The sequence below is a fragment of the Bos indicus genome, chromosome 20, assembly GCF_029378745.1.
Source record: "Bos indicus isolate NIAB-ARS_2022 breed Sahiwal x Tharparkar chromosome 20, NIAB-ARS_B.indTharparkar_mat_pri_1.0, whole genome shotgun sequence".
In the NCBI taxonomy this organism is placed as follows: Eukaryota; Metazoa; Chordata; class Mammalia; order Artiodactyla; family Bovidae; genus Bos; species Bos indicus.
In genome coordinates this window covers 60,737,716-60,763,781 of record NC_091779.1, presented here as the reverse complement: position 1 = coordinate 60,763,781, position 26,066 = coordinate 60,737,716, and positions in this window count along the sequence as shown.

Here is a 26,066-nt window from a genome sequence, read left to right as displayed (position 1 = left end):
AATTTACTAAGCTACCCCTATACAACAGATACACATATGTCCTACTAGTTGTCTGACTAGTCTTGTTTATGGTTTCCAAATGGAATCCTGATTAATGGGAAGTGTGTATTTGGTAAAGATACGCCAAATATTTTGGTTATATGTGAGTTACTGTTTTAAGGTCTATTATAACTAAAACAGATAGATATTGTACTTTACTCATTGGAAGCAAGTAGGTGATGTGAATTCATGAATCATTGTCTAAACTGAGTGAATAAGTGAATATTTACAACCTTGTGATAATCATTAATGTTTTCATGTTGCGAATGGGATGCTATGAGTTGCAATGGTGTTGTAAGTGGTCATTTCTAGAGGTTAACATAAATCACATTTTGTGCTTCTCAAATACTGCTAAACTTGCTGTGTCATATTTTTTTCCATAACTTAATTGCAAGATAATAGCCAGAATGTTATAATTAAAGGCCATGAATACAGTAGCTGTTTTGTGTTAAAAAAATCTTTGACACTTAATTACCTACCTAGGGCTGTAATTTCATTAGAATCATGACACATACTGTTTACAGAATGCCTCATGAATCTCTTTGGATTACTGGGAGCAAAAAATCAATTTTTTCTTTTTACATTTTTTCTCACTACCTGTCAAAAGAGATAACAATAACAACAGATAAAAAGGAAAAGGGGAAAGACAAAAGGAAAAGAACATTTTAAAAACTTTTTTGATTTTATGGAGAAACAACATCAGTCAGAATAGCACCCAACAGCATTTTCATTCTTGAAATGCCTTTCAGTCTTATAAAATATGGCTTAGCTCATGAAAATGAAAGATTCAAAGCAATGACTAATATAAAATTTTTTTCCAAGCAGTTATTCTGTTATCATAGCAGAATACTGCCTAGTGATTGAAAGCATATATATTGCAACTTTACAGTAAACCATTGTAATAGACCGTAATCCAAACCCCCAGGCCTAAGAGAAGTCGTTGGCCATAAATAAGTTTTCAGAGTACTGACAGAAAATGTAATACTGAGGTTACCCTCAGTGACTGATTTTGTCTAAAAGTTGAAATAGAAGTAGATTTCGTAGACTTTTCTTAATCAAAAATTTCATTATTTAGATTTATATTGGCCAATTGCCTACCATGTTAATTTAATAATTTATGTATTTAAAGAAGAATGAAAGTTCAGCAAAAGTTAATTTTATTACTGAAAAATGAGAGAGTGATAAAAGTAATAAAAATGGGAGACACTATAAGGCAATGGTAAAAATGGGTATATGTAGCAAGGAGAATTTCTTAATTTTAACCTAAGTGGATAGAATGAATTCCTCATGCAATATCATTTATATTCTCTATTGAGGGAAGGTGACTGATAAAAGCATTTGATTGAAAAATAAATTATACCTAAAAAGCTACTCAGAAAATAGTTCAGATATATGTTCTACTTGTGAATTTTGAAATGGCTGATTGTAATGTCAATTCCAACTGCCTTCTGTATGGTGTTCTAAAGCTCAGACCATTTTTTGAGGAATCTCCACACTGTTCTCCGTAGTGGCTATACTAGTTTGCTGTCCCACCAATAGTGTAAGAGGATTCCCTTTTCTTCACACCCTCTTCAGCATTTGAGAGAATACCATTGAAACATGCATATTACCATGTGTGAAATAGATGACCAGTCCAAGTTTGATGCATGAAACAGGGCACTCAAAGCAGGGGCACTGGGACCAACCCAGAGGGATGGGTTGGGGAGGGAGGTGGAAGGGGGGTTTGGGAAGGGGACTGCATGTACACCCACAGCTGATTCATGTCAATGTATGGCAAAAATCGCCAAAATGCTATAAAGTAATTAACCTCCAATTAAAATGAATAAATAAATGAAAACCAAAACAAAAATGTCCAGGCCATTTTCTGGATCTCAGATAGCTCATCTCTGTGGAGTGTGGACCAAACTGTAGAGTTCGCTCCAGTTTCAAAAGTTTAAATGCAATTTTATTATTTTCTTATTGATTAAAATTTTAGCATAATTGACCACATGGATGGTTTACAGCATATTCTTTGGTAGCAGAGAAAAATATTGAGAGCTCTCTATGTTCATGCAATGTTTCAAAGGAGAGACTGGATAGAAGAGCATGTGGCAAAAAGCAGCACAGCATGAAACCAATCCAGCTGATGGGTGTTTTTCAATAACTTTATCTCCTGCTGCTGCCATCTGATTATCTCTCCATTGTATTATAGCAAAAGCCATCATCTACGGATGAATACATATATTCAGTCAGTTCAGTTCAGTCACTCAGTCATGTCAGACTCTTTGCAACCCCATGAATCGCAGCACGCCAGGCCTCCCTGTCCATCACCAGCTTCCGGAGTCCATCCAAACCCATGTCCATTGAGTCAGTGATGCCATCAAACCATCTCATCCTCTGTCGTCCCCTTCTCCTCCTGCCCTCAATCTTTCCCAGCATCAGGGTGTTTTCAAATGAGTCAGCTGTTTGCATCAGGTGGCCAAAGTATTGGAGTTTCAACTTCAACATCAGTCCCTCCAATAAAAACCCAGGACTGATTTCCTTTAGGATGGACTGGTTGGACCTCCTTGCAGTCCAAGGGACTCTCAAGAGTCTTCTCCAATACCACAGTTTAAAAGCATGAATTCTTCTGAGCTCAGCTTTCTTTATAGTCCAACTCTCACATCCATACACGACCACTGGAAAAGCCATAGCCTTGACTAGACAGACCTTTGTTGGCAAAGTAATGTCTCTGCTTTTGAATATGCTATCTAGGTTGGTCATAACTTTCCTTCCAAGGAGTAAGTGTCTTTTAATTTCATGGCTGAAATCACCATCTATAGTGATTTTGGAGCCCCCCAAAATAAAGTCAGCCACTGTTTCCACTGTTTCTCCATCTATTTCCCATGAAGTGATGGGACTGGATGCCATGATCTTCGTTTTCTGAATGTTGAGCTTTAAGCCAACTTTTTCACTCTCTTCTTTCACTTTCATCAAGAGGCTCGTTAGTTATTCTTCACTTTCTGCCATATATTACATATTCATATTTTATGCTTAAAATTATGATTTTTCATATTTTCCTCTAATAAATTTAACCCTATTTTTAAAGTTTTATTGAAGCATAAACAGTATACAATACAATATACATTATTTTAAATATTATATGCAATTCAATAAGTTTGGGATACGTTCACTATGTTGATTGAGCTGATGGTTTTACAGGTGTAAATGTAGTTCAAAACTGGATTTCTTCTATTCTGATTTGATTCAAATCATCTTTGTATTGTAACAGTGTCTCCTTGCTTCACTCAGCATATTTACTCTTGTGAAGTTTTTTAAGAAAAATATTTAATTTAACAAATCCACTTTGGAGATGTACATAATCAACAGAGAAGCCCAAGTTATTCACATAAAGTTATTATGCAATTATTTATTCATTATTATATTTAGTCAAGAAAATTTCTTTCATTCTGAGCCAAGAACTCTACTAGGCATCAGAATATTTCTAAACTATTACTAAACTGAATGAGATGAAGAGGCTATATTTTCTGTGTATAGTTTGATATACAAGAGATAATAGTTGAAAAGTGACTCAGGAGGCTGAGGGACTGGATGTAAGATAAACACAGAGTGCTCTGGGAATAACATGAGAGTTCTTACCCAATCTTATGGAAGACTTCCTAGAGGAAATGATGTCTTAAAACAAGTAGGATCTATCCACTGAAGGGAGAAATATGCGAATGTTCCAAGAAGAGGGGACTGAATTTGCAAGATCTCCAAAGGGAGACAGACAAGGAAACCTGAAAGTCACCCAGAACATCTGGACCAGTTGAGTTTATCACAGTTTGAAACACAGCAGGGCCTGGTGGATCACCTTAAAACCCCTAATTCCCTGGTCCAGAGATGATGAGATTAAATAATTGATTGTAATAATAAAATTCCAGTGACAGTTTTGTCAAGAGTTGTAGCTTGAGTCTGTGTTACTTTAAATTAGATGAATAAAACTGTGAAGCAAACAAGTTCAAGAAGTATTTATCAGATCCACACCGTAGGTCTTAAAACAGAGAAAGCTGAAGAGAGAGGACTATGACAAAAAAACAACAATCAAAGCTACTGCCCAGGTTTCTAATTTGACTAAAGGAATAAATTATGATGCTGCTTATAGAATTAAAGCATGAAGAGGGAGGTGAGGGTTTAGTTAGTTTTGATCCACTGTGTACTCAAATTGATAGGTCTGGTGGATAATTACTTAGAAACTTTGGTTTAAGCCTCATTGAAGAATTTGGAGCTGAACAGATGATTTCAGTCTTTCTTTTTATTGAGATGTAATTGCCAAAATCACTGCAGATGGTGATTGCAGCCATTACTCCTTGGAAGGAAAGTTATGACCAACCCAGATAGCATATTCAAAAGCAGAGACATTACTTTGCCAACAAAGGTCCGTCTAGTCAAGGCTATGGTTTTTCCTGCGGTTGTGTATGGATGTGAGAGTTGGACTGTGAAGAAAGCTGAGCACCAAAAAATTGATGCTTTTGACCTGTGGCGTTGGAGAAGACTCTTGAGAGTCCCATGGACTGCAAGGAGATCCAACCAGTCCATTCTAAAGGAGATCAGTCCTGGGTGTTCTTTGGAAGGAATGATGCTAACGTTGCAACTCCAGTACTTTGGCCACCTCATGCAAAGAGTTGACTCATTGGAAAAGACTCTGATGCTGGGAGGGATTGGGGGCAGGAGAAGAAGGGGATGACAGAGGATGAGATGGCTGGATGGCATCACTGACTCGATGGATGTGAGTTTGAGTAAACTCCGGGAGTTGGTGATGGACAGGGAGGCCTGGTGTGCTGCAATTCATGGGGTTGCAAAGAGTCGGACATGACTGAGCAACTGAACTGAATTGACATACACCATTGTGTAAGTTTAAGGTGTACCCTGTGTTGATTTGATAAGTTTATATACTCCAGTGTGATTACCACCATAGAGTTAGCTAACACCTTTATCACATCACATAATTATAATTTTCTTTCTTTCTGTTTTTGGTAATGAGAACAATTGAGATCCAGTCTCTTAGCAACTTTGAAGTTTACAAAATAGAATTGTTGCTTATAATTGTTATGCTGTGCAACAGATCTCCAGAACATATTTAACCTAGTTGAAAATTTGTGTCTTAAACAGCCTCTCCCCAAATACCCAACCTCCCAGGCTATAGTAACCACCATTCTACTTTCAGTTTCCACAAATTTGGCTTTTTGAGATTCCATCTGTATATGATGTCATTCTAGTCTCAAGCTATATGCTCTGTGACCCTGTACTTGAAGCTTTGAGAATACCCTAAATGCAGAGTAAAATTTTCTATAGTCATACATTATTTTGTTTCATACCTGGTTCTGAATTTTCCAAATTCCATATACTACACGTATGTTATCAAACATAAATATCAAGCTTGAAATCCTTATACCTTAAAACTTTCCATCTTAAAACCTTTGCTAAAAGCCCTGAGTCTCTGTCTTCTTTAGGAAAAGATATCCCAAGATTCATTTTAAAAACAAAAAGAATCACATAGTGAATTAATCAAATTAATATTAAAGTCCTCACATAGTACCAGGAACATGTGATTTTTTTTTTAGTCTGTACGATGAAAAGGAATTCAAGTTGAGCTATTTCAAATCCTGAAAGATGATGCTGTGCAAGTGCTGCACTCAATATGCCTGCAAATTTGGAAAACTCAGCAGTGGCCACAGGACTGGAAAAGGTTAGTTTTCATTTCAATCCCAAAGAAAGGCAATGCCAAAGAATGCTCAAACTACTGCACAATTGCACTCATCTCACATGCTAGTAAAGTAATGCTCAAAATTCTCCAAGCCAGGCTTCAGCAATATGTGAACCGTGAACTTCCTGATGTTCAAGCTGGTTTTAGAAAAGGCAGAGGAGCCAGAGATCAAATTGCCAACATCCATTGGATCATGGAAAAAGCAAGAGAGTTCCAGAAAAACATCTATTTCTGCTTTATTGACTATGGCAAAGCCTTTGTGTGGATCACAATAAACTCTGGAAAATTCTTCAAGAGATGGGAATACCAGACCACCTGACCTGCCTCTTGATAAATCTGTATACAGGTCAGGAAGCAACAGTTAGAACTGGACATGGAACAACAGACTGGTTCCAAATAGGAAAAGGAGTACGCCAAGGCTGTATATTGTCACCCTGCTTATTTAACTTATATGCAGAGTACATCATGAGAAATGCTGGACTGGAAAAAACACAAGCTGGAATCAAGATTGCTGGGAGAAATATCAATAACCTCAGATATGCAGATGACTCCACCCTTATGGCAGAAAGTGAAGAGGAACTAAAGATCCTCTTGATGAAAGTCAAAGTGGAGAGTGAAAAAGTTGGCTTAAAGTTCAACATTCAGAAAACGAAGATCATGGCATCTGGTCCCATCACTTCATGGGAAATAGATGGGGAATCAGTGGAAACAGTGTCAGACTTTATTTTTCTGGGCTCCAAAATCACTGCAGATAGTGACTGCAGCCATGAAATTAAAAGACGCTTACTCCTTGGAAGGAAAGTTATGACCTACCTAGATAGCATATTCAAAAGCAGAGACATTACTTTGCCAACAAAGGTCCGTCTAGTCAAGGCTATGGTTTTTCCTGTGGTCATGTATGGATGTGAGAGCTGGACTGTGAAGTAGGCTGAGCACCGAAGAATTGATGCTTTTGAACTGTGGTGTTGGAGAAGACTCTTGAGAGTCCCTTGGACAGCAAGGAGATCCAACCAGTCCATTCTGAAGGAGATCAGCCTTGGGATTTCTTTGGAAGGAATGATGCTAAAGCTGAAACTCCAGTACTTTGGCCACCTCATGCGAAGAGTTGACTCATTGGAAAAGACTCTGATGCTGGGAGGGATTAGGGGCAGGACCAGAAGGGGACAACGGAGGATGAGATGGTTGGATGGCTCGATGGACGTGAGTCTGAGTGAACTCTGGGAGTTGGTGATGGACAGGGAGGCCTGGCTTGCTGCGATTCATGGGGTCGCAAAGAGTCGGACACAACTGAGCAACTGAACTGAACTGAATGATAAAAAAGATGATCCAAAATAAAACTATGTTTTTGTTACATATATGGTGACCTTTGAGTTTCCCCAGTGGCCCACTGGTAAAGAATCCGCCTGCAGTCCAGGAGCCACAGAAGATATGGGTTCGATCCCTGGGTTGGAAAGATATCCTGGAGGAGGGCATGGCAAGCCACTGCAGTGTTCTTGCCTGGAGAATCCCATGGACAGAGGAGCTGGGTGAGTTACAGTCCATAGGGTCACAAAGAGTCAGACATGACTGAAGCAACTTAGCACGCACACAGGCATGGTGACCTTTATGTATAAGATAAACAGATTTTCCCACACATTTATTTATCAACAGTAGTGTTTTAATAGGAGGATTGTTCATCTTCAAATAGTTTAATACTACAGATAATGAAATAGCTTTATAAATCATGGATATTGACCTCAATAAGTCACTCATCCAAGAAATTAAAAAGAAAAAATAGAATGCATCAGTAGCACAAAACCAATGTTTCAGTTTTTCACTTTTAGTGATAGAAATGCCAGGCACTCAAATGAGGAGATATATTTTCAATCACATTTGTGAGTCTAAATATAACTTTACAAGAAAATTGGATGCCAGGTAGCAATATAAAAAATAGATCCTGATATGATGTTTATGTTCCTATGAATAAAGTTCTTTTATTATGATGCTTAATTATTTTTATGTGAATATAAGATCCTGAGGTAGTGATAACTGTTTTTTAAAAAATAATCTGACAAGAACTTCCTCATGAAAAAGAAGAATTATATGATTTTTATCCTAGTTTAGATCCTGGTTTTGACTGATTCTTGTATCTGTTATTCTATGTAAAGTATTTAAACATTTATAATTTTGATTTTAGTTCATTTGTCTTGACCTTATTCTAAAGCAGGAGGATCTTTTTCTTCTCCATTCAAATTTCTATATTGTTTTGTGTCAGTTACTACTGTTGAATAGTAAATCACTCTCAAATTTAGTATCTTCAAACCATAGAAAGTTATTATTTTATGCACATCTATATTAATTTGATGGTTTCACTAACTGGCCTGGGCTTGTCATGCATCTGTGGTCAGATTTCTGGGAGCTGGCTGCTCTGGAAGGCCAGGCTGGATTGCAGGCAGATTCTTTACCACTGGGCCACTGGGGAAACCCAAAGGTCACCATACATGTAGCAAAAAATGTTTTGGTCTGCCTTCTAGTCTGCCTGGAAGATCTGGCAGATTCTGGACCTGCTCGGAGTTGCATGGTCTCCTGTGGGCTTCCCAGATGGAGCTAGTGGTCAAGAACCCGCCTGTCAGTGCAAGTAGAGACAGACATGTGTTGAATCCCTGGGTCAGGAAGATCTCCTTTAGGAGAGCATGACAAGCCACTCTATATTCTTGCTCAGAGAATCCCATGGATTGAGAAGCCTGGCAGGCTACAGTCCGTGGGGTCGCAAAGAGTCAGACATGACTGAAGTGACTTAGCATGCATGCATGTGGTCAAGAGGGTTTGCCCAGTCTGGTTCCTTATTGTGGGCAGGACCTCAAGAGAGACAGCAGAAGTGAGCATCTAAGAGCTAAAGCAAGTTACAGAGTCAGTCCAGATTCAAAGGGAAAATTTGCAAAGTCATGCTGCAAAGGATGAGGGGACATAGGAAGGCTTGGAGAAATAGAGGCCATTTTTGGACATTAATCCTAACACATAGTATATGGTTTATTAATTTAGTTGCTTACAAATCATTCAGTAACTGAGAAGGGACTTTTTAAAAAGATAATTATCATTGGCATTAAAGAAGACAATACATTATTTTTAACATTTTCTTTATTGTTAATTCTTATTGCTAGTTGCAAACTATGAAATGTCTTTTAAGTATTGTATATTACTTTTAATTTTCATGTTGATATCCTATTTATTTTTGAGCACCTATCAAGTAATATATTTTATGCACAAAGATGAAGCACCATCTGCTTCACATTCAGTGAGTTCAGTTTATCAGGAAGACAGTAAAGATAAAAGAAAAAAATAATACATCATGGTTGTCTAAAAGCTGTGCAAAATTCACTATGGAAATCATGGTGAAGGAAGAACTATCCCTTTCTGTGGGGGTTAGGGGATGATTTCATTAGATAAAAAGACTTGATTACCAGCTAGAGATGAATAGGAGTTCATTATACAGAGGGTGAAGGGGAGGATGTGTATGCTACATACAGGCACCAGTAAATCAGCCTATCCAGCAGTCAGGAGGAGAGGGCTGATGTTGAAGTCAGAAGTTTGACAGGGATTAGACGGTGAAAGTTCTTGTAGGCCATATCTTTTCCTATCCCACCATGCCTCCACTATGAGTTGTTTATTTATTTATTTTTTCCCCCAAGTATTTACTAATCTGACTTTGAGCTCTAAGAAAGTGATTGGGCAATATTTTCTGTTTTCTTTATTAATTTTTGTGCCTCTTTCTTTTCATTTCTTTTTTTTTTTTTTTTTTTTTTGAGAAACAGTACAAGTTTTTGCAGAAACCCATGGCTTCTCTCTCCTGGGCTTCCCTCATAACTCAGTTGGTAAAGACTCTGCCTCCAATGCAGGAGGCCCTGGTTCGATTCCTGTGTCAGGAAGATCCACAGGAGCAGGAATAGGGTACCCACTCCAGTGTTCTTGGGCTTCCCTGGTGTCTCAGCTGGTAAATAATCCGTCTGCAATGCGGGAGACCTGGGTGCAATCCCTGGTTGGGAAGATCCCTTGGAGAAGGGAAAGAAAGGCTACCCACTCCAGTATTCTGGCCTGGAGAATTTCATGGACTAAATAGTTCACGAGGTCTCAAGGAGTTGGACAGGACTGAGAGACTTTCACTTTCACCTTCTCTCTCCTATCTGCCACAACCACCAATCAAGCAGCACCCGTGTGGTCAATGAACTCATGTATGATGTTAACCTTCATTGCTTCAGTCTTCCATGTCATGCTGCTGGTTGGAAAGCAGTAAGACCCAACTTCCATTTGGGTTTAAGAAATTAAACAAAGGAAATTTTAGGCCTATAAATGTATTCCAAATTTCATAATTCAGTGTTTGCCAAAGCCTAACATGGGAGTTGCAGGCATTAGTTCCATTAATAGAAAGTGTAAATTCATTTCCAGTTTGAAATTTCTTTAGTGCAAATAGATTCCAGAGTCTTATACCAGAAGAAAGCTTGCACTGGGCCAAGTCTGGGCCCCTGTGGTTCTTGGAAATTATTTATAATACTGTCTCCTGTAATATCACCATTGCCCTGAACACATGAGTTAGCAGAGTTTTAGAGCTAGAAGACAGAAAATTTCTAGATCTTCTCTCCTTGATATCAGAAAGGAAGTTTTTTTGTTTATCATTGCTGTTTTTGCTATTTTAGTTCTAGGTTTACAGCCCAGTCCAAAGTTAGTGCTCAAAAAATGACTGTTACATGAATCTAGTTTAATTGTCCTATCTTATCAAAAGAGAAATATTTCTTAAAGGTCAAGGTCACCATTTTATCACAATGTCATCTATGGAAATTAAATTGCTGTAGTTTTTTCCAGATGTTCCCTTCCTCCTCAAGTTTATTTGTAACTTTATATGTCTTTCCTCTACCATAATGAATAGTCAGATGTTCTAATCCTGGTCAGTGATGTTATTTATGTCTCACTAGTTTCCAATGCTTTTTTGGTAATCCTTAAAAACTGAGGCAAGATAACAGTTCATCCATAGGTATTTTCAGAATTAGGCTGTTTACTCTGGAGGTCACAATACTGTCCCTCATTAAGTAAAATAAATTTAGCTCAATTGTTTGAAATTGATGGACCAGTAATCTCTTTTCTACCCTTAATCTACATTGCTAATTTCAGTAGAGACGCTAATAATTGCTTCCCTATTAAAGCTGTTAATTGTACTCTCTTTGCCGGTAATCTGTAGACAAATGAAGTTCCAACCATCCCTGCATGGTTTTATTTAGTTTTTTTTTTTTTTTTGGTAACTTGTAACTCCTTTAACACCATTAACAGAAGTAAAGTTTTGATATAAGGTACCTAACCTATGTGCATACGTGCTCATTCCTGTTCAAATCTTTGTGACTTCATGGACTGTAGCCCCCTAGGCTCCTCTGTCCATTGGATTTTCCAGGCAAGAATATTGGAATGGGTTGCCATTTCCTTCTGCAGGTGATCTTCCTTACTCAGGGCTCGGACCCAAGTCTTCTACTTGGCAGGTGGATTCTTTATCACTGTGCTACCTGGGAAGCCCTCATCTAATCTATATACAATGCTAAGTCTGATTTTATAAGAACTGGAACCAGAAACCTTAGAGTCTAGGCCAATTAAATTAAGCCAGATGCTGAACTTGAGTTCAACCTTTTAGATGTAAAGCCACAGTGGACATTAGGACATATGAAAGTCTTTGAGGAACAGAAAAGATATAACTCATTGGGAAATTTGTGTTTGTAGAGAGGTAGGTGACTTAGCAACCAAGTGGAAACACATACATAGGCTAGTGCATTAGATAATACAGAGAAAAGCAGAGATGAAAAGAAGAGACGGTTTTAGTTTCTAACATTCAAATTCCAGATCCATGTACCTTGGGTGTGCATGTTTTCTATTCCCACAAATATTTAGATCATCTATGTACTTTAACAAAAGAAATTCCTATACCTACATTGGCATGAATGACTTTCTCTTATTGCGATTAAACAATAACTAACACATATAGCTTTTGAAGTTTCTAAGTCCACTATTAGAAATACCTTTTTTTGAAATCTTTGTAGCTGACATTAGCATTGCTAGAGTTGATGTTCTTCTAGACACTCTACTTTCCAGTTCTTAATATGACCTTTGGTTACAAAGGGCGGCCGCTCCATCAGGCTCTGAAATATTGATAAGGGGCACTGTTTAGCTTGTAAACCGAGCATCAGTAGGCGAGTGTTTGAAAGCAGGCTTCCTGCTCAATTTTCCATTCTGCAAATGTGTGTTGGCTTTAAAGGTCAAGAATGGTACCACAGGGATGTTTTTATTGTGTTAACCAGACTTCTCAGCTCTGAATCACCTTCTTTCCAAAGCTGTAGAAGCAGAGGCTCTAAAATAAATTTAGTCATTACTTTTTATGATATTACCTCCCCTTCTTTGCCTGTCTGGAAAAATGCTTAATAATGGCTGACAGTGGAAAAGAACTTTTCAATTTTTCCTTGGAAGAAAGGGAAGGAGAAAATCAAAGAGGAAACAAAATACAATGGGCTTTAGAATATTCCTTTATACTTTATTTTGACAGTGACTGAACTGGCTCATGGTTTTCTAGAACTATGAGCAAAGCTGCTTAAAAAGGCCAAATCAGAGCTCCTACACAAATTTAATCAGTTAATCAAACCATTTATTTTTTATGAAGAGATATATGTAGTATTAGAATATTTATTTCCTCAAGACAAATAATTTATTTGTTTTTAAGAAGCTTATATTTTATTCTAGGAAATATACATACCTAACTTGAAAATCGGAGAAGGCAATGGCACCCTACTCCAGTATTTTGCCTGGAAAATCCCATGGATGGAGGAGCCTGGTAGGCTGCAGTCCATGGGGTCGCTGAGGGTCGGACATGACTGAGCGACTTTACTTTCACTTTTCACTTTCATGCATCGGAGAAGGAAATGGCAACCCACTCCAGTGTTCTTGCCTGGAGAATCCCAGGGACGGGGAAGCCTGGTAGGCTGCCATCTATGGGGTCGCACAGAGTCAGACATGACTGAAGTGACTTAGCAATAGCAACCTGAAAATACCAAACACATGCCTATATATAGGCCTATGTATTACATAAAACAGTTATTTAACCATTAGTACTGTTTACTATGACTTTAAGGGAAAACACACAATAATGGTGAAAATATAATTAATTCACACATTTTTCATCCACAAAAATGTGTTGGTTTCTTTGGCTTAATGTGCTTATCACAAGTTTAACATCTCATGTAAAATGTGATCTTTTGATTGATTTTTTTTTCCTTTTAACTAGACTATTCATTTTATGTCCAAGGTTTTTTTTTCATGTTTAAATATTAATCCTTAATATTCTGGGCTCCCTTCTTGTGTTGCTGTTGTTGTTTAGTCATTCAGTAGTGTCCGATTTTTTGCAAACTCATGGACTGCAGTCTGTCAGGCTCCTCTGTCAATGGGATTTCCCAGGCATGGGGTAGGGAGGAAGGTAGGAGGGGGATTCAGGATGAGGGGACACTTGCACCTGTTGCTGATTCATGTCTATGTATGGGCAACAATCACCACAATATTATAAAGTAATTATCCTCCAATTAAAATAAATTAATTAATTATAAAAAATAAATTTGAGTGGGTTGCCATTTCCTTCTCCAGGGGATCTTCTTGACCTACGGATCGAAACTGCATCTCCTGCTTGCAAGGTGAATTCTTTGCCACTGAGCCACTAGGGAAGCCCCCCCTTCTTGTGTATTTCCCCCCCATTATTTCTTTCTATGTATATTCTCTTACAAGTTTTATTATCCTTTTCCCTGTTCCAGTAGCATCTTAGTTTCAATGTGAGCCATGCTGGTCATGTCTCTAAGTCTTCCCTTTGTCTTTTAAGGCTTTATGGCCAGCATGTTAAAGAAACACCCTTTCCCCATTTCAAGTACTCCTGATGGGAAAATCAACAAAGATACTCACTCCCCTTGACCAGGGGATTGGCATCTAACCCAAGCCAGGCTAATGAATTTATTATTTTAGGTGCCTCTGTGGCATTTGGTTTCAAGGGAGTTGTGACTTCACTAGTTGGATCGGGACTGTAGTAGAGATAAGTGTGTGAATGCCTATCATCTCACACACATACTTTCTTCTTCCTGGATTTTTCCTAGGGTTGTACTTTAAAAAAAAAAAGAGAGAGAGAGAAGAAGAAGAAATGGAAAATAATGAGCTCTACTCGGGGAGTGGGTAGAATTGTTCCTTCTTGTTTTTCTTCTAAATCACTGTTATCCTACATAAGAAATCTCAAGTCAGGACTTTGAAATGAAAGAGAGCAAGTCTAACTTAGCACTCTACCTTGCTCCTCACCCATCCATGGAGGGGAACTGGAGAAAAAGGGAAGGAGGCCGAACACATTGCAAACTATGCATCTCAAATGAAAAGTGTGAAAGTGTTAGTTGCTCAGTCACATCCAACACTTTGTGACCCCAGGGACTATAGCCCCCCAGGCTCCTCTGTCCACGGGATTCTCCAGGCAAGGATACTGAAGTAGGGTGCCATTCTCCTCTCCAGGGGATCTTCCCAACCCAGGTTTCCTGCACTGCAGGGAGCATCTCAAATGAGTGAGTCCCTATCTCCCTTCTGCTTCACAACGCCCTTGATAAAAAAGTTGGGACTTCTGTTTGTCAACTTTCTGGGCGATGTTGTATGAGATAAACTGAGATAATTTGAGCAAATTAAAGCAAGTAAAATGCTACATACAATTTAAAAAGAAGACTATATTTATGAATGGACATGAAAATAAAAAATAATCAGATGCCCCAAATACAGTGAAAGCAGCATCCCGAGGACAAAAGAGCTGGATCTAATTTCCTCTCAGAGGGTTTCTGAAAACCTTGGATTTTGACTTTAATACTAACTCTACCATATATGACAAGTGACAACATTTAGCATTTTCTTAACGTGGTGAAGCTAATAGGATGAATAAGAATTAAACCCTTATGGCACCCCACTCCAGCACTCTTGCCTGGAAAATCCCATGGACGGAGGAGCCTGGTAGGCTTCAGTCCATGGGGTCGCTAAGAGTCGGACACCACTGAGCGACTTCACTTTCACTTTCACTCAGAAGGGTGGGTTCCTAGGTGGCGCTGCTAAGTCGCTTCAGTCGTGTCCGACTCTGTGCGACCCCATAGACGGCAGCCCAGGCTCCCCCGTCCCTGGGGTTCTCCAGGCAAGAACACTGGAGTGGGTTGCCATTTCCTTCTCCAATGCGTGAAAGTGAAAAGTGAAAGTGAAGTCGCTCAGTTGTGTCCGACTCTTCGCTACCCCGTGGACCGCAGCCTACCAGGCTCCTCCGTCAACGCGATTTTCCAGGCAAGAGTGCTGGAGTGGGGCGCCTAGTGGTAAAGAATCTGCCTGCCAGTGCAGGAGACACAAGAGATGCAGGTTTGATCTTTGGGTCAGGAAGGGAATGGCAACCCACTCCAGTATTTTCACCTGGAGAATCCCATGGACAGAGGAGCCTGGTGGCCTAAAGTCCATGGGGTTGCAAAGAGTTGGACATGACTGAGCAACTGAGCACTGCCACTACCACTCAGGAGGATGATATGGATCCTTCCAAATCCAGATGAACTAGATAATCAAGAAAATGGATAAACTGAGATTTCAGGACAATACAAATAAAAAAGACTAGATATTTTTCAGGTTCCAGAGAAATTGTAAAACCCCCAAAGAGAAGATCTTAAGAAGTGGAGGATGAGTTTGGAAGGGTGGTCATCTTCAGAGTAAGGATGGATTGACAGTCTCACCATGGCAACAATGAAGGTAGAGTTACATCTGTATCAAATTACATTTGCCTGTATTGAGTTACACCTGCATAAATCACATCTGTATTGAATTCAGTGTTAACCTAGAATGCTATTCCCAACAAATGATCTTTTAGGAAAGTAGGTGAATAAGGACATTTGTAGATAACAAAACAGAATTTGCTATTAACCACCCTCCTTGGACAGTTTCTAACAAAAGAAGGAAGGTTGAATAAAGATATTTTTTAATAATGAAAGTAAAATTTAGCAATTATTGATTGCATAAAAGCAAAAATGAAAATGATGGATAAAGCCATAATTTGATGTAGGTTAAATTTTAAAAATATTTGCATTAAATGATTGTATCACCGACTCAATGGGTAGGAGTTTGAGCAAACTCTGGGAGATAGTGAAAGAAAGGAAACCTGCCATGCTGCAGTCCATGGGGCTGCAAAGAGTCAGGCATGATTCAGTGCCTGAACAACAACAACAAGTAAATATAAAGAAATAAGAGTATACAAGGCCTCAACAGGTAGAGAAGAGAAGCATAGTGTTTGAACAACAACATTCAATTCATACAGAAGCTGGGAAAGGTGAGGAGGATGAGGTGGGTCCCTAACAGTGATCCTGCTGGAATGATAGCTACCAGGCAGGCTGATCCTTTGAGATTGGAATACAGACTAATTAATACCTTAGAACTCATCTGGTAAACTCTTGTTGTCAACTCCAGGAAAACAGAAACAGCTTGTAATACCACTCTTCAAAATTAGTTGAGATGGGGCAGAGTTCACCTGGAATAATTTTGAGGCTATGAGGGAAGGTTAGAATTAATTCAGGTGGATCTTACATGAAGTGGGGGTTGTGAAACACTCATTAGCTGCAACTATCCTATTTTCTTTGGTACAAAGTATAGAGACTGATTACTTTAATTGAAAAGCATTTCCTATTGAAATGATATACAATATCCTCTTCTGTTCTTTACAGAGCACATGTTATAAAATAATACTTACTGGAGAGGGAGCTAAATTAGGAGTTTGGGTTTAGCATACACACTACTACAAATAAAATAGGTAAAGAACAAGGACCTACTCTATAGCACAGGGAAATATAGTCAATATCCAAATATATCTACAATGGAAAAGAATATGAAAAAATATACATTTATATATAACTAGACCACTTTACTGTACCACTGAAACCAACACATTGTAAATTCACTGTAATTCAATAAAAAGTGGTTATAAAAATTAGAGAATTATATTTTTGTGTAGAAGTCAAATATACTGCAATGTAAACTGCAAAGGCTTGTTTCAGTGTGTTTCAATAGTGTTACTGTTTTCAAATGTAGATGCTCCAAATGTCAGCAAGAATATATCAGGCCAAAAAGAATAAGAGCTATTTTCCTCAAAAATTTATGCTTTCAATATGATTATGTCATCTTGGAAAAGTTTCTAATTTTCATTTAATTAACATATGATAGTATATTTAGGGAAATAAGCTTACTTAAATGTCCTTTCATATTTGTTTTTGTAGATAGGTGACATTAATTGATTTTAATGAAAATTATAAATTACTCTATAATTTAAGGGTCTAATCAAAATAATTAGAACTCTGAGTGATTCAGTTATTTGATTTGATTAATTTAATGCATAATAATGTTTTTATTTAGAGAAATCAAAAAGTTTGGATGAAATTATAACAAGATAAAGGATATCAAAAAAGTAAATCACAATTTTTAGGAACTTGAAGGACCAAAATATCTTATATCTTGATATGATGTTAAAAGTTTCCAAACTTTCTAATATATCGAATTATATAAAATAAGGAATAATGACCATTTACAGGTATTTCTAATTAAACTGATTTATTCTTTATAAACTGAATTTCTGTTGTAAGTTTGTCATCTTTCTCATTTGGCCTTGTAAATAATATTTATTTGTTTTGGATTTTGTTCAGTGTGAGATATTTTCTCTACACATTAAGCCTTATATTAAGAAATGTATCTGTTTACTTTTAGAATGTTTAGAAACTCTTTGTCATCTTTCCTCAGATTCATTGTCATTCAAGTCCCTGATTTTCTGAATTGTATCTGTCATCTTGTTCTATCTTTGAAAAGACATTAACAACTTCCTTTATAACTATTGATTTCACCACGCACTGCTGGCCCCACAGAGCCTCAGGCTAACTTAGTGAATGTGTGATTTATTTACTTACTTCTTACATCCAGTTGCTAACTTCTTTGCTTCTCTTTTGACTATGCTGCTGCTGCTGCTAAGTCACTTCAGTCGTGTCCGACTCTGTGCGACCCCATAGACAGCAGCCCACCAGGCTCCCCTGTCCCTGGGATTCTCCAGGCAAGAACGCTGGAGTGGGTTGCCATTTCCTTCTCCAATGCATGAAACTGAAAAGTGAAAGCGAAGTCGCTCAGTTGTGTCTGACCCTCAGCGACCCCATGGACTACAGCCTTCCAGGCTCCTCCGTCCATGGGATTTTCCAGGCAGGAGTACTGGAGTGGGATGCCGTTGCCTTCTCCGCTTTTGACTATATGTTTCAAGTAAAAAACAAAAAGAACAACTTTGTTACAAGTAAAATAAATTAAGTTTTGGTTTGAATCTGCAAAATATTCAGCATTAATTAAAGAAAGTACACACAAGTGATTCTTTCGCCCAGTAATTTTTATCTGGTTAAGTTCTGCTAACAATATAATTCATCATGTAAAAATGGTTTGATTCCTGCATCATTTATTATCACAGTGGTCTTTAAATACTGTCTGCCTCAAGAATCTAGAACTCCGTTTGCATTATATGGCTGCTAAACCCTTATATTCCCAAATGAGAATAAAAGAATACCATCAAGAAAGAGGAAAATGACTCTGAGTATGTGGAATGAGATGGAAACAAGGCTATTCCACAGCCACAGAAATGCACAAACATCCCCTCTTCTGTTTGCCATGAACAATTTTTTTTTTTGCCATAACAATGCTAACCATATTTCATTCCTCAGTGTCCTAGAGAAATATTATTAAAATGTATTTATATTAATAATTAGTCGTTGTTGTTTAGTTTCTAAGTCATGTCCGACTCTCTTGCCACTTGATGGACTATAACCCACCAGGCTCCTCTCTCCATGGGATTTCCCAGGCAAGAATACTGGATAATTCAAGACTGACCTCTGCTTTCTTAAACCACCATCTTTAGAATTATCCAGCAGAGGTCCAAACACCCTATGAATTCCTTTCCAAGCCCTTCTTCTGAGATGCCCTACAGCTACTCTGGGGGGTGTTCACCCTTGCTGTGCCAAAACTAATAGACTCTGACTCTGTTATGCATCCATCTGAGGTTTTACTACAGGCCTAGCATCATTTCCTGACACATGTCTTTATTTCCTGGTCGGAAGGGCAATTAGAAGAGCCCCTGTGATCTTAGACTATCTACCTTGTGGGAACACAACGGCAACCATGTCATTTCCATTGCTTTGATGATCAAAAGAGAAGGTAATTGTGTGTGAATTATAAAATATTACTCAAATTTTAGTTGCTAATGCTATCATATTCCATTTTCCTACTATTTAGGCAGAATTCCATTTTTGTCACCCAACGTCCACGGCCACTTGTACTAGCTTTCACTGAGAGATAATTCTACTTTCTGCACTGCACTTAGAGGTAAGTCTGATTGCTTAAATGTGTCATCAACAGTTTATTAATTGAAGATGCAGGGCTCAAAAATACATTTCTTAAGTTTCTCTACTTACCTCTGTATATCTTATGACTGATGTTTATTTGGTAGACTCCATTGACTCTGATTTTAAGTAATTCATAAGAAGCAGAGTATAATTGGCAAGCTCTCTAATAAGAAGAATATTATGTTTCCTGAATACTGTTCGATTGTAAACCAAGTAATGTACCAAACATGTCAGACTTTTGTAGTCATGGTTGCTGCTGCTACTGCTGCTAAGTCGCTGCAGTCATGTCCTACTCTGTGCGACCCCAGAGACGGCAGCCCACCAGGCTTCCCCGTCCCTGGGATTCTCCAGGCAAGAACACTGGAGTGGGTTGCCATTTCCTTCTCCAATGCATGAAAGTGAAAAGTGAAAGTGAAGTTGCTCAGTTGTGTCAGACTCTAGCGACCCCATGGACTGTAGCCCACCAGGCTCCTCCGTCCATGGGATTTTCCAGGCAAAAGTACTGGAGTGGGATGCCATTGCCTTCTCCGTTGTAGTCATGGTGCGTAAGCAAAAAGCGGGATTCCATTTCAAAACTAATATCCAAATCTCCAGGGCTGGAATCCAAGCATCCTAATATTTTAGAAGTACCCAAAGCACACTAAAATAGGATTCCAAAGGAAGGTCTAGATAACTATGCTCTTGACAAATCTTATATACATCTTAAATTTCTAAAAAAGTTTCATCTTTCAAATCACAGAAGGGAAAAAAACAAAACGTTCATGAGTCAAAACCATTTTCAAATAAGCTGAACATTTTGTTTTAATATTTCCAAAAAAACTATAGTATTTCAAGGAAAAGAAAGTCAAGAGGCAAAGTAAAATTTTCTTACTCCAAAAACAGTGATAGCAGACGTAGAGAAGAGCCCTGTGGTTGCCAAGGGGAGGGCAGTGTGGGAGGGGAGGATTGGAAGTTTGGGATTAGCAGATGAAAACTATCAATATTACATATGGAATGGAGAAATAGCAAGGTTCTATTGTACAACACTGGAAACTATATTCAAAATCCTGTGATAAACCATAATGGAAAAAATATGAAAAAGAATGTATATGTATAATTGAATCACTGTTCTGTACAGTGTAAGTTAACATAACATTGTAAATCAAGTATACTTCAATAATCTTTTTTAAAAGGGATATAATAAATTATTCAGTTGTCATTTATGACATCTCTAGTAGATTGAAAATTCTCTAATTCTTCGTAGCCCTACCATGATTTACATCAGCTTTAAAAATTATCATTAAGGTAGAAGAGGGATCAGAATTTTTTTCGGTTAGTGGGTCACAGGGTAAAGATGTTAAACCTTTCAGTCATTCAGCTTCTATCTCAACTACTTAAGTCTGCCATTATAGCACAAAAGCAATCCTGGCAAACAAGTGAATGGGTGTGGATGTGGTTCAGAAATTTTTAATTTACTAAAACAAGCACAGGCCTTAGTGTGCCAGTCCCTGACATGGAAGTTAATTCCTTTTTCTTTTTTTTACTGATTATTATTAAGAAATCTAAGTGTTTGTAAAAAAAAATTTTGAGACCATTTGAGGGCTTGGCATCTGATGCAGTACCTAGGGATCCCAAAATTTAAATATTGTCAGTGGCTTATGATGCTCATTTTTTAGCTTTTTCTCAAGAAGTGCATTAAAAAAAAAAAAAAAAAGTTTCTTTAACATTTTAACTTATGTTGTTAGATGGGAAGTTAGGCATGAGCATGGAGGGGTGGCCTAGCTGAAAAAGAGTGCAAGCTGATCTCTAAACCCCACCCCAGACCCTCCAGGAGAGCTCACACATGTGCTACACAATAACCACACTTTTCCATCCAGTGCTATCCCCCTAGTGCACACTGGATACAAACTAAGCACAGGAACTTCTCCAACTCCCCCACATGCACTCTTGACGCACAGCTGTGTCCTCAAGTGACCTTAGACAACTGGGAGCCTACTGGTTTGCTGCTGCTGCTGCTGCTGCTAAGTCGCTTCAGTCGTGTCCGACTCTGTGCGACCCCATAGACGGCGGCCCATCAGTCGCTTTAATCTGTCCTACTCTCTGCGATCCCATGGACTGTAACCAACCAGACTCTGTCCGTGGGATTCTCCAGGCAAGAATACTGGAGTGGTTGCCGTATCCTCCTCCAGGGGATCTTCCAGACCCAGAGACTGACCCCGCGTCTTTTATGTCTCCTGCGTTAGTCGGTGGGTTCTTTACCACTAGTGCCACCTGGGACTCCCCGGAGAAAGAGCACAGGCCCTAGAGCATGCGGGCTTCAGCAGTTGCAGCTCCCAGGCTCTAGGGCACAGGGTCAATAGTTGTGGCACATGGGTTTAGTTGCTCCTTGGCATATGGAAATCTTTCTATCTCAGGGATGGAACTTGTGTCTCCTGTGTTGGCAGGCAGATTCTTTACCACTGAACCACTTGGGAAGCCCCTCTTCTACTCTTGATTCCTGCTTCCAAATAAATTATCTGACCTTCTATCTTTTGTCAGAGCATCTGACAAAAGTAATTGTCGGATTACTGAATTGGAGTAATTCAGTCACCATGCAAAATTGATAAATGTAATTTCTTTCACAATTTTTTATCAACAGTGGGTGTGTTATTCTGAGATAGCAAACCAAAATATAATTTCCAACATTTTGGATTGTTTTAAATTGATTAATAAGTAAACTGAGTATTCGGACACTTTCTAAGGGAGATAAAGATCCATATAGTAAGAAAACCAAAGTACTTAGTCACAAAGCAGTATTCTGCTTATCTTTAGTTTTCCTTATAAAAATTTAAATTATATATAACATGGTAAATTCAACGTGACTTATAAGTCACTTGTAATGTACTTAAAATTAGCATATTTTAAAAGTAATTTTATATTTTATTGCGTTTTATATTTTATATAATTTTATAGTATATATTATATATAAATATTATATATTTTTATAGTAATTTTATATTTTATTACATGTTGGAAAAGACTCTGATGCTGGGAGGGATTGGGGGCAGGAGGAGAAGGGGACGACAGAGGATGAGATGGCTGGATGGCATCACTGACTCGATGGACATGAGTCTGAGTGAACTCCGGGAGTTGGTGATGGACAGGGAGGCCTGGCGTGCTGCGATTCATGGGGTCGCAAAGAGTCGGACACGACTGAGCGAATGATCTGATCTGATCTGATCTGATTACGTTTTTATATATTTTAAAAACCTGCATATATATATTGTCATTATTATTCAAACTAACTTGTAAAAAATGAGAAATGAAATTGTTAACTCAGAAGAAAATAGTTCTTAAACAGAAATGGAGCATATTAGTGTGTCCTGCCTAGAAAATAGGTGTTCTCAGCAGAGCACTCTCATTTCCTGAGAACTTGCTAACTTGCTGAGATTTTCATATTGCTTTTGTCATGTCCTTGAATTGTTCTTAATAAAATTTCCTAGTTCTGCAAAAGGGAAACTTGTAATAATTCTTGCTTTTCTTCATTTGAAGAAATGTTGTCTAATAGATTAATTGTTTAGACAAGAGGACAACCATTTCTTGTCCTGAGGTACTTACAACTTACACTTACCTACTGCTGCAGTAATGTCTCCTCTGATAACTATTTTTTATATTATTTTCCTAAGACCAGGTCCTGAATTAAAAGTGACTGCTGGTAACAACAAAGACTTACTCATGAGTAAAGAAGGCTGATAAAATAAGTTGGCATTACAGACATTTATATTTTCTATATCTTAATTAGCTCAACAAGGCAGTGAAAGGCCATTTTATCAAGGACTCAACTTTAATATGAATATGCTTTAGTTATACCATATTTTACAATTGGTATAAATCTATTCTAATCACAATTCACATAAAACCTATTTGTTAGCAAACTGATTGGTAAGAAAAATTGTTTCTAGGAATAAAACACACTTGTCAATGCTGAAAAAAATTTTAATTCTTTATTGAATTGGTAATAATATCCCTCTGTTTTTTTTTGTCTATTTATTTTAAATTGAAGGATAATTGCTTTACAATATTGTGCTGGTTTCTGGCATACATCAACATGAACCAGCCAAATGTATAGTTCTGTCCCCTCCCTCTTTAACCTCCCTCCCACCTCCCACCCCATTATACCCCTCTCAGTTGTTTCACAGCCCTGGTTTGAGTTTCCTGCATCATACAGCAAATTCCCATGGGCTATTTTTTTACATGTGGTGGTATATATGTTTCCATGCCTCCTACTCTCCTTCTGTCTTATGTTTTCGGTTTTTGACCAAGAAGCACGTGGGATCTTAGCTCCCTAACCAGGGATTGAACCCACACTCTCATGCACCAGAAGATGAAATCTTAACCACTGGACTGCCAGGGAAGTCCTTGGAAATCTTAACACATGCTTCATAAAATAGATTAGACAGTCTTGGAAGCTTGAAAATGCCCTCACTGGCCCTGATACCTTCTTATCCTCAGGGTAACCATTAACTGATTGCATATTAAGGATACAGTTAAGGTTAGTTGTACTACACTTGATCTTAGCCAAAATACATGTTTGGATGTGAACATTGGACCATAAAGAAGGCTGAGTACCAAAGAACTGATGCTTTCAAGCTGTGGTGCTGGAGCAGACTCTTGAGAATCCCTTGGATTGCCAGGAGATCACACCAGTAAATCCTGAAGGAAATCAACCCTAGAAATTCACTGGAAATACTGATGCTGAAGCTGAAGCTCCAATACTTTGGCCACTTAATGCGAGGAACCGACTCATTGGAAAAGACCCTGATGCTGGGAAAAATTGAAGGCAGGAGGAGAAGGGGATGACAGAGGATGAGATGGTTGGATGATATCACCGACTCGATGAACATGAGTTTGAGCCAGCCCTGCGAGTTGGTGAAGGACAGGGAGGCCTGATTTGCTGCAGTTCATGACGTCACAAAGAGTCAGACGCGACTAAGCAACTCAACAAAAACAAGGTTAGCTGTATTTCAAGCCCCGATCAGAAATTCTATCTGTCTCTGTTCTGATTTTGTTTTATTTCAATAGGTGGTTGGCATTATTCTTTTATTATTGCTTGAAAGTTCCTACTACAATTTACAAAGCAGAAGTTAGGTTTCTAGGGAGAAAGAACAAATGAGACCAGTTTCTCAGAATGTTGGCAGAACAGGTTGTAGCAAGTACTTCTGAGGACTGATACAGGAAATAGGGTCAGAGGCTCAGGCTCCCAGAACCAGATGACATGGCTTGTGGAGCAGACATCTCACATATGGCCCTGAGTCAGGATTTCCAGGTTTAATGCTGAAGCAGATGATTTCATGGGGTGAACTTCTGACTTAAGACGAGAAGAATTAAAATTAATTATCTCGTTCTTGGATAGATCTGAAGAGGAAGGTTTAGCTGCAGTCATTTGACTTAAAATATGTTCACTATAGTTTTACTGTTCATTCTCTAGTTGGACTATGAGAAAACCTTTTTAAAAATCTAGTCATCAGGACTTCCCTGGTGGTCCAGTGGTGAAGAATCCACCCTCCAATGCAGGGGACATGCGTTCAATCCCTGGTCAGGGAACTAAGATCTCATGTACCACTGGACAACTAAGCTCACATGTACCATCAAAGATCTCATAGGCTGCAGCTAAGACCTGATGCAGCCAAATAAATAAACAAAATCTAGCCACCAGTTTAAACGGACTTGCTTGGGAGAATTGGAATGATACAACTTCTGAATGGTGATTTCTTCTAATTGAGCTCTCAGAATTCATAAAAAATACTTTGCAGGAAATAGTATATGCATTACTGAGTAATTAAGAGTACCTAAGAAGACAATTCTCTTGAAAATACAACATGCATTTACCATTCCTATTTGAAAAGTAGTTAACTGTTGATCTAAGTGGTTTTTTTGAGTCCTATGATTTTATGGCATATTGTTATTTGGATAGATTAAAAAAAACCAGAACAAAACCAAACCCCAAATTTTCAGTCAGGCCATGCCAGAGATGTTATATTTGAAGGAAAATCACTTGATTATATATGACATCATACAATTAAGAAAATAAAGGCTATTTTCATACACAGAGATTATATGTCCAAATTCCTTCTACTAAGCAAGTCTGTTGCTACTCTGGGGCTTACAGCATCCAGCCTTAGAGGAACTATAGAATGTTATTTCTTGGCAGATGCCTTGGTGTACTTGAAGATTCTGGTTTCCAAGTTTGGAATGAATGACTAGAAAAGGACAATCAAGTCATATTTCACATGAGAAAGATGGTGAGTAAATAATTCTAGATACTTTGAAACTCCAGGTTTATTATTTATTGCCTTAGTTTTGTCAACCATACCACAAGGATATTGTTAAATGTTTATCAATATCATTTGTTGTCCCTGCATAAATGAAATAATCAAAATAGAACAAATCATTGGTTCTGAATAAGAAAAGCCACTAATCAAATCCACCTCTTTGTGGATGGCCACTGCATGTCCCTGGAAATGTGATTCCACTGTCTTGCCTTTATCCTCACCAAACATTTGGCTGTATGAGAGAAAAAAAAAAAAAAAAAAGACTAGGCCAAAACAGCTTACGTTTCTCAAAATCTGAGATAAACAATCAACTGTAAGAAACTCTTCAAAGCCATGAAAATTAGAGGACTTCCAAAGCCTTGAATTTTGAGATTGGCCTTTTAGGATCAAAGATTTTTTTTTTTTTCACTAAAATTGATTCAAATTTATCCACATGGAATTATTGTTGACAATATCAAAATCTGAGCTATAATTACTACTTTCACACTTTGTGCTTCAAACCAGTTGTTCTGAAAGTTAGACTCCCCAGCACATGATTTCCTATTACTACAAAACTGTCAT